This window comes from Schistocerca cancellata, chromosome 2, assembly GCF_023864275.1.
Source record: "Schistocerca cancellata isolate TAMUIC-IGC-003103 chromosome 2, iqSchCanc2.1, whole genome shotgun sequence".
Lineage (NCBI taxonomy): Eukaryota > Metazoa > Arthropoda > Insecta > Orthoptera > Acrididae > Schistocerca > Schistocerca cancellata.
The window spans coordinates 1,095,505,763-1,095,521,093 of record NC_064627.1 but is presented as its reverse complement, the minus strand read 5'-3'; the positions used below and the strand labels follow the sequence as shown (position 1 = coordinate 1,095,521,093).

The following is a 15,331-nucleotide window of genomic DNA, read 5'->3' as shown; positions in this document are numbered from 1 at the left end:
TGTTGGATGTAGCGAAAAATAGAAGCGTGTATAAATACCAGATATGCTGTGCGAAGGCCGGCCGTTGTGACCGAGCGGTTCTAGGCGCTTCAGTCCGGAACCGCGCTACTGCTACGGTCGCAGGTTCGAATCCTGCCTTGGGCATGGATGTGTGTTATGTCCTTAGGTTAGTTAGGTTTAACTAGTTCTAAGACTAGGGGGACTGGGGACCTTAGATGTTAAGTCCCATAGTGCTTAGAGCCATTTGAACAATTTTTTGCTGTGTGAAGAGCAATAAATTGTAATTAATGACAAAGTACCTGTGTTGGTGCAGAAAGAAAAGCCTCTCAAGCAATTACAGACACTGTATTACAACGGGTTGAAGTAAAGAGTAGGACAACTAACAAGGCCATAAACTATGCAAATCACTGTAAAGCGTCGGGCTAGTTGTTTGTGCTGATGAGGCTGTCTAAGGTTTTGGAGTACGCAACTGTAAATGAGTTATAAACAGTTAACTGTAATCATGCGGTTTAAATTAATACGAGGATTGGAACGTTAATAGTGGCAATTATTTGCTTACAGCTTGTAAAAAATAGATACATGTTTCAAAGTTTTACTGACCTTCAAAGTAGTCACCAGCATTGTATATAACTCGTTGCCAGCGATGTGGAAGTCGTGCGATACTCTTAGCAGTGCCAGTTGGGTTGACAGTTCGAGTGGCGCGGTCTATTGCCCGACGAATTTGTAGCAGTTCTGAAGCGAATGCCGTGAAGTGTTCCCTTCAGTTTAGAAATCGAGTTGAACTTACGAGGGCGTAAGTCAGGGGAGTACAGTAGGTGATATAGCACTTAGCAGCCCCATCAGTCAAACAAATCAGTAACAGCTAGCACTGTACGTGCTCGAGTATTGTCCTGCAAAATGATGCTCAGGTCCTGCAGAAAGTGTCATCACTTCCGTCTCTAAGCTGGTCGTAGGTTGTGTTACAAAAATGAACAGCATAGAGTCAGAAGTGATGAAACTTTCTGCAGGACCTGACCTCATTTTGCAGGACAATGCTAAAGGACGTACAGTGCAAGCTGTTACTGATTTGTTTGACTGATGGGGCTGCTAAATGCTCCCCTGACTTAAGCCCTCGTAAGTGCCACTGGATTTCTAAACTGAAGGGAACACTTCACAGCATTCGCTTCAGAACTGTTACAAATTCGTCGGGAAACAGACCGCGCCGCTCGAATTGTCAACACAACTGGCACTGCTAAGAGTATCCTACGACTTCCACATCGCTGACAAACGGGTTATACACAGTGCTGGTCAGTAAAACTTTGAAACACGTATCTATTTTGTACGAGCTGTAAGCCCAACCCTCGTATAATTGTCACCGAACTATTGTTTCCTTCACACAGTTTAGGTTGAGCCCACTTTCTTTTTGGATATTCGTTAAGAAATAAAAAATTTCTTCAGTAATTCCTGAGCTCATTGGAGTAAAAAATGTGTTGATCGTTGAAGAAAATTACGTTTTTCTTTTGGTCACAAAGGCATCCGCTCACTAAGGAAGTAGGTTGTTGCATACACTGGCGGAAAAAAAAGAGAGAGAGAGAGAACACCCAAGGAGAGTTTTTCAGTTCATTGAAACTGTATTGTAAGAACAATGCATATGGAGTATGTGGAATGATTACATTTACAGACCGGTTGCAAAAGCTGTTGTGAGGCACCAGGAATGGTCACATCCTGAGACATCCATATTGGTACGCAGCGTGGCCTCCATGGGCGGCAAAGCAGGAACTGACGCTGGCATTCAGTAGATCATATATATGAAGAATAATGTCTCGGGGTACGTTATTCCACACCTGCTCGACATATTCTTGTAGAATTTCATGGGCAGTGGGTGGAAGAACGGTATCAGGGAGTATCACATCACCTTCCTTTTGCAAGAACGGCAAAAGAAAGGAGGGGTCTAAGACGAATGGAATATTCCTGAATTTGAAACACGAACAGCTGCTAGCATGAGTTTCTTAGAAGTAGATACCTTAGGGGTTGCGAAGCAACTCAAATCGCTTGATACGGGCAAGTCTTCAGGTACAGATTGTATACCGATTAGGTTCCTTTCAGATTACGCTGATACAATAGCTCCCTACTTAGCAATCATATACAACCGCTCGCTCACCGATAGATCTGTACCTACAGATTGGAAAATTGCGCAGGTCGCACCAGTGTTTAAGATGGGTAGTAGGAGTAATCCATCGAACTACAGACCTATATCATAAACGTCGGTTTACAGTAGGGTTTTGGAGCATATACTGTATTCAAACATAATGAATCACATCGAGGGGAACGATCTATTGATACGTAATCAGCATGGTTTCAGGAAACATTGTTCTTGTGCAACGCAGCTAGCTCTTTATTCGCACGAAGTAATGGCCGCTGTCGACAGGGGATCTCAAGTTGATTCCGTATTTCTAGATTTCCGGAAAGCTTTTGACACCGTTCCTCACAAGCGACTTCTAATCAAGCTGCGGGCATATGGGGTATCATCTCAGTTGTGCGACTGGATTCGTGATTTCCTGTCAGGAAGGTCGCAGTTCGTAGTAATAGACGGCAAATCATCGAGTAAAACTCAAGTGATATCAGGTGTTCCCCAGGGAAGCGTCCTGGGACCACTGCTGTTCCTGATCTATATAAATGACGTGGGTGACAATCTGAGCAGTTCTCTTAGGTTGTTCGCAGATGATGCTGTAATTTACCGTCTAGTAAGGTCATCCGAAGATCAGTATCAGATGCAAAGCGATTTAGAAAAGATTGCTGTATGGTGTGGCAGGTGGCAGTTGACGCTAAATAACGATAAGTGTGAGGTGCTCCACATGAGTACCAAAAGAAATCCGTTGGTATTCGATTACTCGATAAATAGTACAATTCTCAAGGCTGTCAATTCAACTAAGTACCTGGGTGTAAAAATTACGAACAACTTCAGTTGGAACGACCACATAGATAATACTGTGGGGAAGGCGAGCCAAAGGTTGCGTTTCATTGGCTGGAAACTTAGAAGATGCAACAAGTCCACTAAAGAGACGGCTTACACTACACTCGTTCGTCCTCTGTTAGAATATTGCTGCGCGGTGTGGGATCCATACCAGGTGGGATTGACCGAGGACATCGAAAGGGTGCAAAAAAGGGCAGCTCGTTTTGTATTATCGCGTAATAGGGGAGAAAGTGTGGCAGGTATGATACGCGAGTTGGGATGGAAGTCATTAAAGCAAAGACGTTTTTCGTCACGGCGAGATCTATTTACGAAATTTCAGTCACCAACTTTCTCTTCCGAATGCGAAACTATTTTCTTGAGCCCAACCTACATAGGTAGGAATGATCATCAAAATAAAATAAGAGAAATCAGAGCTCGAACAGAAAGGTTTAGGTGTTCCTTTTTCCCACGCACTGTTCGGGAGTGGAATGGTAGGGAGATAGTACGATTGTGGTTCGATGAACCCTCTGCCAAGCACTTAAATGTGAATTGCAGAATAATCATGTAGATGTAGATGTCGAGCGCGGTTAGCGTCCCCTCCAGAAACCAGTAAGGCGAACGAGAGTTGTAACTTATCGCACGCCAGACCAGGGCCCTGGCGTGTGCCCTGTGTGCCTTGGACGAATGCACTCTGAGACAGCGCTCACCTTATCCTCATCTATGAGCGAGTGACCAGCACTTGCATGCGGGAAGAAACCGCTTTCATCGCCGAAGACAACGGCGCGCCGTTCCATCCTCCAGGTGATCCTCTGACTACTCCAGTCCCCTCGTGCGCGTTGATGCTGTGGCGTGAGTGGAAGATAGGCTGAGGGTGTGCGTGCCCGAAGTCCCACTGCTAATAATCAGTTCGCAATAGGTCGTGTTGACAACTTGTGAGATTACATTTGCTTTTATCTATGCTGTGGAAGCTGAAGTAAGATCTGCCACAGGTGCCCACAAACACTACTGGCCATTAAAATTGCTACACCAAGAAGAAATGCAAACGATAAACGGGTATTCATTGGACAAATATATTATAATAGAACTGAGATGTGATTAAATTTCCACGCAATTTTGGTGCATAGATCCTGAGAAATCAGTACTCAGAAAAACCACCTCTGGCCGTAGTAACGGCCTTGATACACCTGGGCATTGAGTCCAAGAGAGCTTGGATGGTACAGCTGCCCATGCTGCTTCAACAGGATACGACAGTTCATCAAGAGTAGTGACTGGCGTATTGTGACGAGCCAGTTGCTCGGCCACCATTGATCAGACGTATTCAGTTGGTGAGAGGTCTGGAGAATGTTCTGGCCAGGGCAGCAGTCGACCATTTTCTGTATCCAGAAAGGCCCGTACAGGACCTGCAACATGCGGTCGTGCATTATCCTGCTTAAGTGTAGGGTTTCGCAGAGCTCGAATGAAGTGTAGAGCCACGGGTCGTATACATCTGAAATTTAACGTCCACTGTTCAAAGTGCTGTCAATGCGAACAAGAGGTGACCGAGACTTGTAACCAATGGCACCCCATACCATCACGCCTGGTGATACGCCAGTATGGCGATGACGAATACACGCTTCCAATGTGCGTTCACCGCGATGTCGCCAAACACGGATGCGACCATCATGATGCTGTAAACAGAACCTGGATTCATCCGAAAAGATGACGTTTTGCCTTTCGTGCACTCAGGTTCGTCGTTGAGTACACCATCGCAGGAGCTCTTGTCTGTGATGCAGCGTCAAGGGTAACCGCAGCCATGGTCTCCGGGCTGATAGCGCGAGCTGCTGTAAAGTTCGTCGAACTGTTCGTGCATATGGTTGTTGTCTTGCAAACGTCCCCATCTGTTGACTCAGGGATCGAGACGTGACTACACGATCCGTTACTGCCATGCGGATAAGATGCCTGTAATCTCGACTGCTAGTGATACGAGGCCGTTGGGATCCAGCACGGCGTTTCGTATTACCCTCCTTTACCCACCGATTCCATATTCTGCTAACAGTCATTGCATCTCGACCAACGCGAGCAGCAATACCGCGATACGATAAACCGCAATCGCGATATGCTACAATCCGACCTTTATCAAAGTCGGAAACGCGATGGTACGCATTTATCCTCCTTAAATGAGGCATCAGAACAACGTTTCACCCGACAACGCCGGTCAACTGCTGTTTGTGTGTGAGAAATCGGTTGGGAACTTTCCTCATGTCAGCACGTTGTAGGTGTCGCCACCGGCGCCAGCATTGTGTGAATGCTCTGAAAAGCTAATCATTTGCGTATCACAGCATCTTCTTCCTGTTGGTTAAATTTGGCGTCTGTAGCACGTCATCTTCGTGGTGTAGCAATTTTAATGACCAGTAGTGTAATACGACGGTCTCGGCGGGCTTGTGCTCTGTATGGCCGTCCAGGACCCCGTCTACGAGTGCGAGACTTCTCACATGTCCACTGTTGCCCGTGTCGCTTCACAAATAACGCGGCAAGTCCAACTTGTGTGGTAATTCTCAGAAACGAGCATCCCGTCACTCGAAGGACCATAACTTAACCCTTGTCAATCTGGCCAGTTTGACTGTAGGGAGCACGTATGCTTGTATGTGGGTCAGTGCCCGCCTGCTCTACACTACTCCTAACAGAGGATTGCTGAATCAGTTTTTCAAGCTAGCAAATGGGGAACCAGCGGCACGCTAAATCGTAACCAAATATTGTCGCTATGGGCGTGACGTCACCTGATGGTGTGAGTAGTGGTACATTATGAAACAATGTATGTACAGTGTGTGTAGTGTACACAGTGACTGGGAGTGAGAAATGAATGAACTGTGTGGCACTAAACTTTTACACTTTCAAATAACATCTCTGCAAAACAGTATTGTACACTATGGATACAGTGAATGAGGCAGCAACGTTTTAAGTAGAGTGGTCTTGTATTCGGGGATGCGGGAGACTGCACCATTCATCCAGCCATCCTGATTTAGTTGAGATTGGATTCTGTTAGGATGTTTGTGCACCACGACCAAACAACAAGTATTGCAAACAAGGGGAATTCCAGCATTGGTCACACAAATTTGAAACAGTTTTTTATTATTGTATACCGATTTCAGTCACAAGTGAACATCTTCGGTGTAAAACTTAAGTTCTGTGGACTCATATAATCATGCACAAAGTATAACTTTCAAACATAGGTGTTTGTCGTGAAGAACATGCTAACTATCAGGTAAAATTCAAATCTTATGAGTCCACAGGACTTAGTCTTACACTGAAGATGATCACTCTGTGACTGAAATCGATATGCAGTAATAAAAAAAAAAAGATTTCAAATTTATACGATCAACGCTGATTAAGGTTTTCGGAGATTTCCCAGAATTCCTTCAGGAAAATTCCGCGACGGTTCCCTCTATAAGGCGAAGGCCAACTACAATGTTCCATCCATGTCAAACTAGGCGTGCGCGTAAATGAATTACGTTATTTTTGCTGTTCTTAAACTGTAATACCATGACTTGTCATACATCCTCGTAAAAGTGATCTACAGAGAATAATTGCTACTACTAGTGCCACTATTACGTCTGCAGCAAAAAAATGGTTCAAATGGCTCTGAGTACTATGGGACTTGACTGTTGAGGTCATCAGTCATCTAGAACTTAGAACTACTTAAACCTAACTAACCTAAGGACATCACACACATCCATGCCCGAGGCAGGATTCTAACCTGCGACCGTAGCGGTCGCGCGGTTTCAGAAGGTAGCGCCTAGAACCGCTCGGTCACTGCGGCCGGCCGTCTGCAGCACATTTAGATTTTTGGTCGTGGGCATTCCCTTCTAAAAGGGAAAAACAGATGGTGTTCTGGTAGTTGTGACAGTGCACTATTCTGGCGGATGAACTTGAACTTTTGTCACTACATTTACCATAACAAGATGGCATATTCTGCCACTGGATTAAATTGAAATCTTCTTTCAGGGCGTTCTAATTTCTTTTCCAGTAGAGTCTATGAAAATTTTTTGTATTGAAAAATCAGTATGGAAACTGTAATTCTTTTTCTGAAAAATGATTGCAGTTTGCACTTTGATGCCTAAAAATGGAAGATGATGGAATAAACACCTTATAACAGGTGTCATGGACTTGCAGTGACCAGGGCAGTGGCCGCAAGTGATTTGTACAATGCATTAGATTCTTTGAAAATCTGCCAATAGTGAGTATATCTGTCTTGCTGAAACTTCATAACCAGCGATACACGAAAATGAATGTCTTTCAACAGCCTTTCCGACATACCGGATAACGCACGCGTCAGAAGTAGCAAAAAAATTGAAAATGCTTCGGTGCAAAAGAAGTTGCCCAAAGTATAATTTTTTCATAGAATTACGCAAAAGACTTTGCTTTATTAATTTTAAAAAAGTCGTGGTAGAGTAGAACGGATGAGAACTTGAGACGAAGCGCAAGCTCGGAATGAGGAACGAAACAGGCTGCGTCATTTTCGGTGGAAACGACCCGATATTCTATTTAGAGTAGCTGTGGTATACCTAGACATGGCCGTCAGGGATTCGACACCCATCATCTGAATGCGTGTCCGGTGCTTTCACCACTTTACTCAGTAGAGTAAATGTACAATATTGTGATGTACAACTCTGACATGCAGCCATTTTATACGGAATGCTATAGTGACATAAAACTAAAAACAACATTAAAATCTAAGATACACTGAAAATCAGGAATGACAAATAGGAGACAAATAAAAATGAAGCAGACGTGTAAATTGAGTGATCCACTGACAATGACTTAAAATTGATGCTTGCGCTTAAACTGCACGTATTTTTACGTAATCGTACGTAGCCCTGTACTTCATAAACAGTGCATTTATCCTAATGCATTTTTGTGCGAAGAACATGTGCTAACAAAGAGGTTAAGTTCATTGCTTTTAATGTTACCATTTTCCAAACAGTACGTTAAGGCAGCAATGACGGAAAAAAAGAATTATTCGCAACGAAATAACGCTTGGGGAAGCTATGCAATTTTAAGTAATGGAGGTGACAGTGATAATCCTTGTTATGGTAAATGTAGTGACAAAAGTTCAAGTTCATCCGCCAGAATAGTGCACTGTCACAACTACCAGAACACCATCTGTTTTTCCCTTTTAGAAGGGAATGCCCACGACCAAAAATCTAAATGTGCTGCAGACGGCCGGCCGGAGTGACCGAGCGGTTCTAGGCGCTACCTTCTGAAACCGCGCGACCGCTACGGTCGCAGGTTAGAATCCTGCCTCGGGCATGGATGTGTGTGATGTCCTTAGGTTAGTTAGGTTTAAGTAGTTCTAAGTTCTAGATGACTGATGACCTCAACAGTCAAGTCCCATAGTACTCAGAGCCATTTGAACCATTTTTTTGCTGCAGACGTAATAGTGGCACTAGTAGTAGCAATTATTCTCTGTAGATCACTTTTACGAGGATGTATGACAAGTCATGGTATTACAGTTTAAGAACAGCAAAAATAACGTAATTCATTTACGCGCACGCCTAGTTTGACATGGATGGAACATTGTAGTTGGCCTTCGCCTTATAGAGGGAACCGTCGCGGAATTTTCCTGAAGGAATTCTGGGAAATCTCCGAAAACCTTAATCAGCGTTGATCGTATAAATTTGAAATCTTTTTTTTTTATTACTGCATATCGATTTCAGTCACAGAGTGATCATCTTCAGTGTAAGACTAAGTCCTGTGGACTCATAAGATTTGAATTTTACCTGATAGTTAGCATGTTCTTCACGACAAACACCTATGTTTGAAAGTTATATTTTGTTCTTTATAAAAGAATGAACACCTTTCTAACATCGTGTAGGGCCCCCGCGAGAACGCAGAAGTGCCGCAACACTACGTGGCATGGACTCTATTAATCTCTAAAGTAGAGCTGGGGGGAACTGACACCATGAATCCTGCAGGGCTACGCATAAATCCGTAAGAGTAGGAGGCGCTGGAGATTTATTCTGAACAGCACGTTGCAGGGCATCCCAGATTGCTCAATAATAACAAGTTTGTTTGTGTGGCCATCCTCCGCAGCAAGCATATAAATACTTGTTTCGTAGATAAAACTGCCTTTTTCTGCAGCCACTTAATTTATTTATCCCAGACGCGTTTCGCCTTTTTATTGATCTAAGGTATCATCAGTGGGATCTATAACGATACAGTTTTGTTAGTTTTAGATTATTAAACAGTTCACGTCACGATTTTGTTATGTAAAAAAGGAATTACTTACGGTTTGCTGATCTGCGTTTCCTCAAATCTGGTCTAGAGGTCGCACTACCACTTTATTACTGACATATAAGCACAACTTCGCGTTCTGACCTCGTTCACACTGTCCACCATGTTTCTACTTTTTTGTGGTGTATTATTGTTCTTTTGCCGCCCGATATAACTATTTCATCGGACACTGCTTTTCACAACGGAAATATTGCAACTCCATTAGGTGTTTCCTCCTCTTTGGGATGTTTACCCACTTGTTGCCAACCTAACGAAGTATATGTTCAAGACTAACTTCTGTTCGTGACGTTTATACCGTGTATGTGTGAGAGAGAGAGAGAGAGAAAGAGAGAGATAGAGAGAGAGAGAGAGAGAGAGAGAGAGAGAGAGCTGAAGAGCGTTTTTTTGTGTTGGTGGAGGTTGGGATGTTTGAATTGTATTGTGTTATGCTAGCTGTTAGCGAGTGGTTGAAAGCTTTGGTGACAGCTGATTTGACTTTACGTTTCAATACTCTGTGGAAGGGTTCATGGATAAGTGAGTGTAAAGATGTTGGTGGTATTATTGTTATATTATATAGTATTATAATATTAATCCATTTTGGGAGCGTTATTCTATTATTTTATCTTTTAGTATAAATAATGAATTGCCTGGCATGTGTACTTGACCATTCAACAGGGTTTTCCTTTCTGCTTTGGCTTTCTGTAAGTGGTAATTTTCTTGCTGGGTTAGGAGGTGTTTTTTTATTGTTTATTCTAATTATTTTCATGTCATCTTCTCTAGTGGTTGGTTTGTGGTCAAGTTCTCGTAGGTGTTCTGCAAATATGGAGTGGTTGTCCCATGTTTCCAGGCTCTTATGTGGTCTTTGTATCTGACATCAAATTTTCTACCTGTTTGTTCTATGTATCTGCCTTCACAAGTGTTACACTGGAGTTGATATATACCTACTTTCTGGTATATGTCTCTATTTTTTGTCAGTTTTGGGGTGTATTTTTGTATATAATTGTCTGTTGTGTGTGCTATGTTCATTCCCTGTCTTTTGAAAAAGTTGTCGATGTTATGGGTGAGTGTGTTTGTATGTCACTGTGTACCATCTTGCGTTTTCTTTCATCTATTTCTGGTTATCCAGTGTAGTTCTCATGACTGCATGTTTGTGTTTGATTTTCTTTTGTTGTTGTCTGTGGTTTGGTGCTTTCTGCTTTTATTTTACTTTTAGTTTTGTTGTTTAGCTTTGTGACTGCGTTATTATTGTAACCATTATTTTGTGCTATCTCAATTATTATGTCCAGTTCTTTTTGGTAGCTTTCTTTGGGTTGGGTTGTTTGGGGAAGACCAGACAGCGAGGTCATCGGTCTCATCGGATTAGGGAAGGACGGGGAAGGAAGTCGGCCGTGCCCTTTCAAAGCAACCATCCCGGCACTTTCTTTGGTGAGTGGGACTGTGTTGAGTCTATGGAGCGTGTGTCGAAGTGCTGCTTGCTTTTGTGATTGTGGGTGGTTCGAGGATTGTGGAGTGATAATGTCCGTCACTGTCGGTGTATGGTTAATTTCAAACATATGCTTACTGTTTTGTTTTTTGATTGTTATTTCAAGATAGTTAATTTGGTTGTTCTGTTCTTTCAATTGTGAATTTTAAATTTTTATGTATCTTGTTGATGTCTGTATGTAGTTGTTCATTTTTTGTTGTTGGTTCATCTATTAAGCAAAGAATGTCATCGATATACGTGAACCAATATAATATGTAGTATTCTTTTGCTACTATTTTTGTGAAAATTATCTGTTTAATGTGGTTTACAAAAATATTTGCTAAGGCTCTTGTAACTGGGGACCCCATTGCTAATCCATCTTCTTGTAAATAAAATTCATTATCGAATTGGAAGTAATTTTGTTCTGTTATGAGCTTTATTAATGTGTGTATTTCCTTAATCTGTTCATTGGGGAGTTGACTATAAGTTTTCAGGTTCTTATCTATGATTTCTATTATTTCTGGTACTGGTATGGTGGAATACATGCTTTCTATATCAAATGAGAGGAGTGTTTCTGTGTCTGGGATTTTAATATATTTTATTTGTTGTATTAGTTGTGTTGTGTTTTTAATGGTTCTGTCTTCCTGTACTTTGGAATTTTCAAACAGCAATTTTAACATGTATCCTGTAAGCTTGTAAGTGGGGGATTTTCTGAAATCCAGTATTGGCCTCACAGGAAGATTCGGTTTGTGGATTTTTGGTTGGTTTTAGAGGACAGATGCAATGGGATTGATCTGAGTCAACTTTCTTTTCTGTATTATCCAGTACGATGTCAATATTTTTCAGAGTGTATTTTACTTTTGTCTGGAATCTGTTTGTTGGGTCTGATTTTAATTTGGATTGTTATTTTGTGACATGAATTCTTGTGTTTTTTCAATGTATTGTTCTTTGTCTAGCAGTACTACTGTGTTCCCCTTGTCTGCTTTTGAAATGATAACATTTTCATTTTGAAGTTTTCTCCTAATTTTTCTGAGTGTTGCAGATTATGTGTTTACGCTGTTTTTGTTTTATTATGTTTTTATACTGGTTATTATATTCTGGATATCTTTTTTTTACTAGTTCTCTAGTTAGCCCAATGTTAACACTACTGTTTTCATTCCTATCGTCCTTTGTCAAAACACTTTCTGGTTCTATAATTAGATTTTCTAAGTAATCTTCATCTATTTCTGAATTTACATGGTATTTTAATCCTTTCTCCAACAGCTGTCTTTCTTTACTATTTAACTGTGTGCCAGTAAGGTTCACTAATCTTGGGTAGAATTTGTGTTTATCTTTTTCTTGGCTGTGTGCAAAGGTATTACGCTCTGACTGGAGTTTTTTGAGATGGTTGAACATATGTTTGAAATTTACCGTAAGCGCACAGCAACGGACATTATCATTCCCCAATCCTCGAACCACCCACACTCACAAAAGCAAGCAGCACTTCGACACATGATCCATAGACTCAACACAGTGCCACTCACCAACGATAACCTCCAAAAAGAGCTGGACATAGTAATGCAGATACCACAAAACAATGTTTACCATAATAACACAGTCACAAAGCTAAACAACAAAATTAAAAGCAAAATAAAAGCAGATACAAAGAACACATGAGAGCCTGAAACATGTGACAACCACTCCACATTTGCGGAACACCTACGAGAACTTGAACACAAACCAACCACTAGAGAAGATACATGAAAATAATTGGAATCAACAATAAAAAAACACCTCCTAACCCTGCAAGAAAATTACTACATACAGAAAAACAAAGCAGAAAGGAAAACCCTGTTGAATGATTAAGTACACATGCCAAGCAATTCATTATTTATACTAATAGATAAAAATAATAGAATAACGCTCCCAAAATGGATTAATATAATAATACTATATAATATAATAATAACACCACCAACATCTTTCCACTCACTTATCCATGAATCCCTCCATCAAGTCAAATCAGCTGTCACCAAAGCTTTCAACCACCCGCTAACAGCGCACACACACACACACACACACACACACACGGTTGGCAACAAGTGGGTAAACATCCCGAAGAGGAGGAAACACGTAATGGACTTGCAATATTTAAGTTGTTAAAAGCAGTGACCGACGAAATAGTTATATCAAGCGGCAAAAGAACAATAATACACCACAAAAAAGGAGAAACATGGTGAACAGTGTGAAGGAGGTCAGAACGCAAAGTTGTGCTTATATGTCAGTAATAAAGTGGTAGTGCGACCTCCAGACCAGATGTGAGGAAACGCAGATCAGCAAACTGTAAGTAATTTCTTTTTTACATAAAAAACTTGTTACGTGAACTGTTTAATAAACTAAAACTAACAAAACTGTATCGTTATAGATCCCACTGATGATGCCTTAGAACAAGAAAAAGGCGAAACGCCTCTGGGATACATAAATTAAGTGGCTGCAGGAAAAGGCAGTTTTATTTACAAAACAAGTATGCCCAATAATGTTCATGTCTGGGGAGTTTGGTGGCCAGTGGAAGTGTTTAAACGCAATAGAGTGTCCCTGGAGCCACTCTGCAGCAATTCTGGAAGTGTCGGGTGTCGCATTGTCCCACTGGAATCGCCTAACTCCGTCGGAGTGCACAATGGACATGAATAGGTGCAGGTGATCAGACAGGATGGTTACATTCGTGTCACCTGTCAGAGTCGTATCTAGATGTATCAGCGGCCACATATCGCTCACACTCCACACTCCCCACACCATTACAGAGCCCCCACCAGCTTGAATAGTCCCCTGCTGACAAGCAGGGTCCATGGATACATGAGGTTGTCTCCATACCTGTAAACGTCCATCCGGTCGATCGGTCGATACAAATTGAAACGAAACTCGTCTGACCAATGAACATGTTTCCAGTCATCAACAGTGCAATGTCGGTGTTGATGGGGCCAGGCGAGGCGTAAAGCTTTGTGTCGTGCAATCATCAAGGGTACACGACTGGGCCTTCGGCTCCGAAAGCAAAAATCAATTATGTTTCGTTGAATGGTTCACACGCTGACACTTGTTGATGGCCCAGAATTGAAATCTGCTGCAATTTGCGAAAGCGTCACGCTGAACGATTCTCTTCAGCCATCGTTGGTCCCGTTCTTGCAGGATCTTTTTCCCGCCGCAGCGATGTCGGAGATCTGATGTTTTACCGGATTCCTGATATTCACGGTACACTCGTGATATGGTCGTAAGGGAAAATCCCCACTTCATGGCTACCTCGGAGATGCTGTGTCCCACTGCTCATGCGCCTACTATAACACCACGCCCGAACTAATTTGCATCTTGATAAACCGCCATTGTAGCAGCAATAACCGATCTAACAACTGCGCCAGACACTTGTCTTATATTGGCGTTGCCGACCGCAGCGCCGTATTTTGCTTGTCCACGTATCTCTGTATTTGAATATGCATGGCCTATACCAGTTTCTTTGGCGCTTCAGTGTAGATTATAGCGATAAAAAATAATGAGAACGACGATAACGAACTGAAAGAATTAAAATGAAGAAAGATGTTCTAGAAGAATGGAAAGCCATTTTATTTTATAACAATGAAGCAACAGAAACTGAAAACGACGTATATTTTGTCTGTCGAACTTTTTCTACAGAAAAAGAGTCTGCTGTTCTCTGAAATGCTGCTACTGAAGACAGGTACCGCTACAGTGTAGTTGTCGCTGGCTGTTACTCGTTTTCGAGTGCACAGGTCTCCCATCAGTTTGTCGCTGTAAAGACAGAGGTCGGGATTACACTTGCGTCGGCAATCTAGTAACTCAGTGAGAGGTACACGCGTACGGTTGGGCGATGCTTTCGAGCCTGACTCTCTGGAAAGAAGTGGATGAAAGCATTTTACACGGTGTAGTAATATATCCGAAACGTTAAATCCAACTTGTATGGAAACCAAGCTACAGGTACAGGTGCAAGAATCGAAAAACATGGAAAGAAAGGAGGAGTTGCGAAGGGCGAGAGGCCAGGATACAGTCTATCCCCGACATTATTCAGTCTGTACGTTGAGAAAGTAGTAAAAGGGAGAAATGGCATTAAGATTCAAGGGGAAGAAATAAAAACTTTAATGTATGCATACGAAATTCTACCAGAGACGCCAAAGAATTGGGAAGACTCATTGAACGAAATGGTCAATGTTTTGAAAAGATGTTATAAGTGAACACCAATAAAAGGAAAAGAAGGGTATCGAACTTGGTCGTATTAAAACTGTGATGCTGAGGAAATTACATTAAGAAAATAGAAACTGAAAGTAGTATATGAGTTTTGCTATTTGGGCTGCAAAATAAGTGATGATGATGGAATTAGCCAGAATATGAAATACAGACGGGCTACACCAAGGAAAGCACTCCTAAAAGTGTGAATTTTGTTAACATGAAACATAAGTGGAAGTATTTGACAGCTTTTTCTTAAAGTATTTGACTGTAATGTAGCCTTCTACGGAAGCAAAATGTAGACAATCAACAGTTCATACAAGAAGAGAAAAGGAACTTTTGAGATGTGGTCTACGAAAAGTTCTAAATATCCGATGGACAGATCGAATAAATAATGAAAAGTCACTGATCCAAATTTGGGAGAAAATAAATTTCTGGCCTATCATGACTAAAAGAAGGGATCGGTCGATAGGACACACTAT

General features: G+C 41.8%; 1 protein-coding gene across 1 annotated transcript in view; it reads right to left on the bottom strand.

Annotated features, from left to right (window-relative positions):
* Window positions 1-15,331, bottom strand: part of LOC126161245 (serpin B6-like) — a 155,958-nt gene that overhangs the window by 94,463 nt on the left and 46,164 nt on the right. The window lies entirely within an intron of this gene.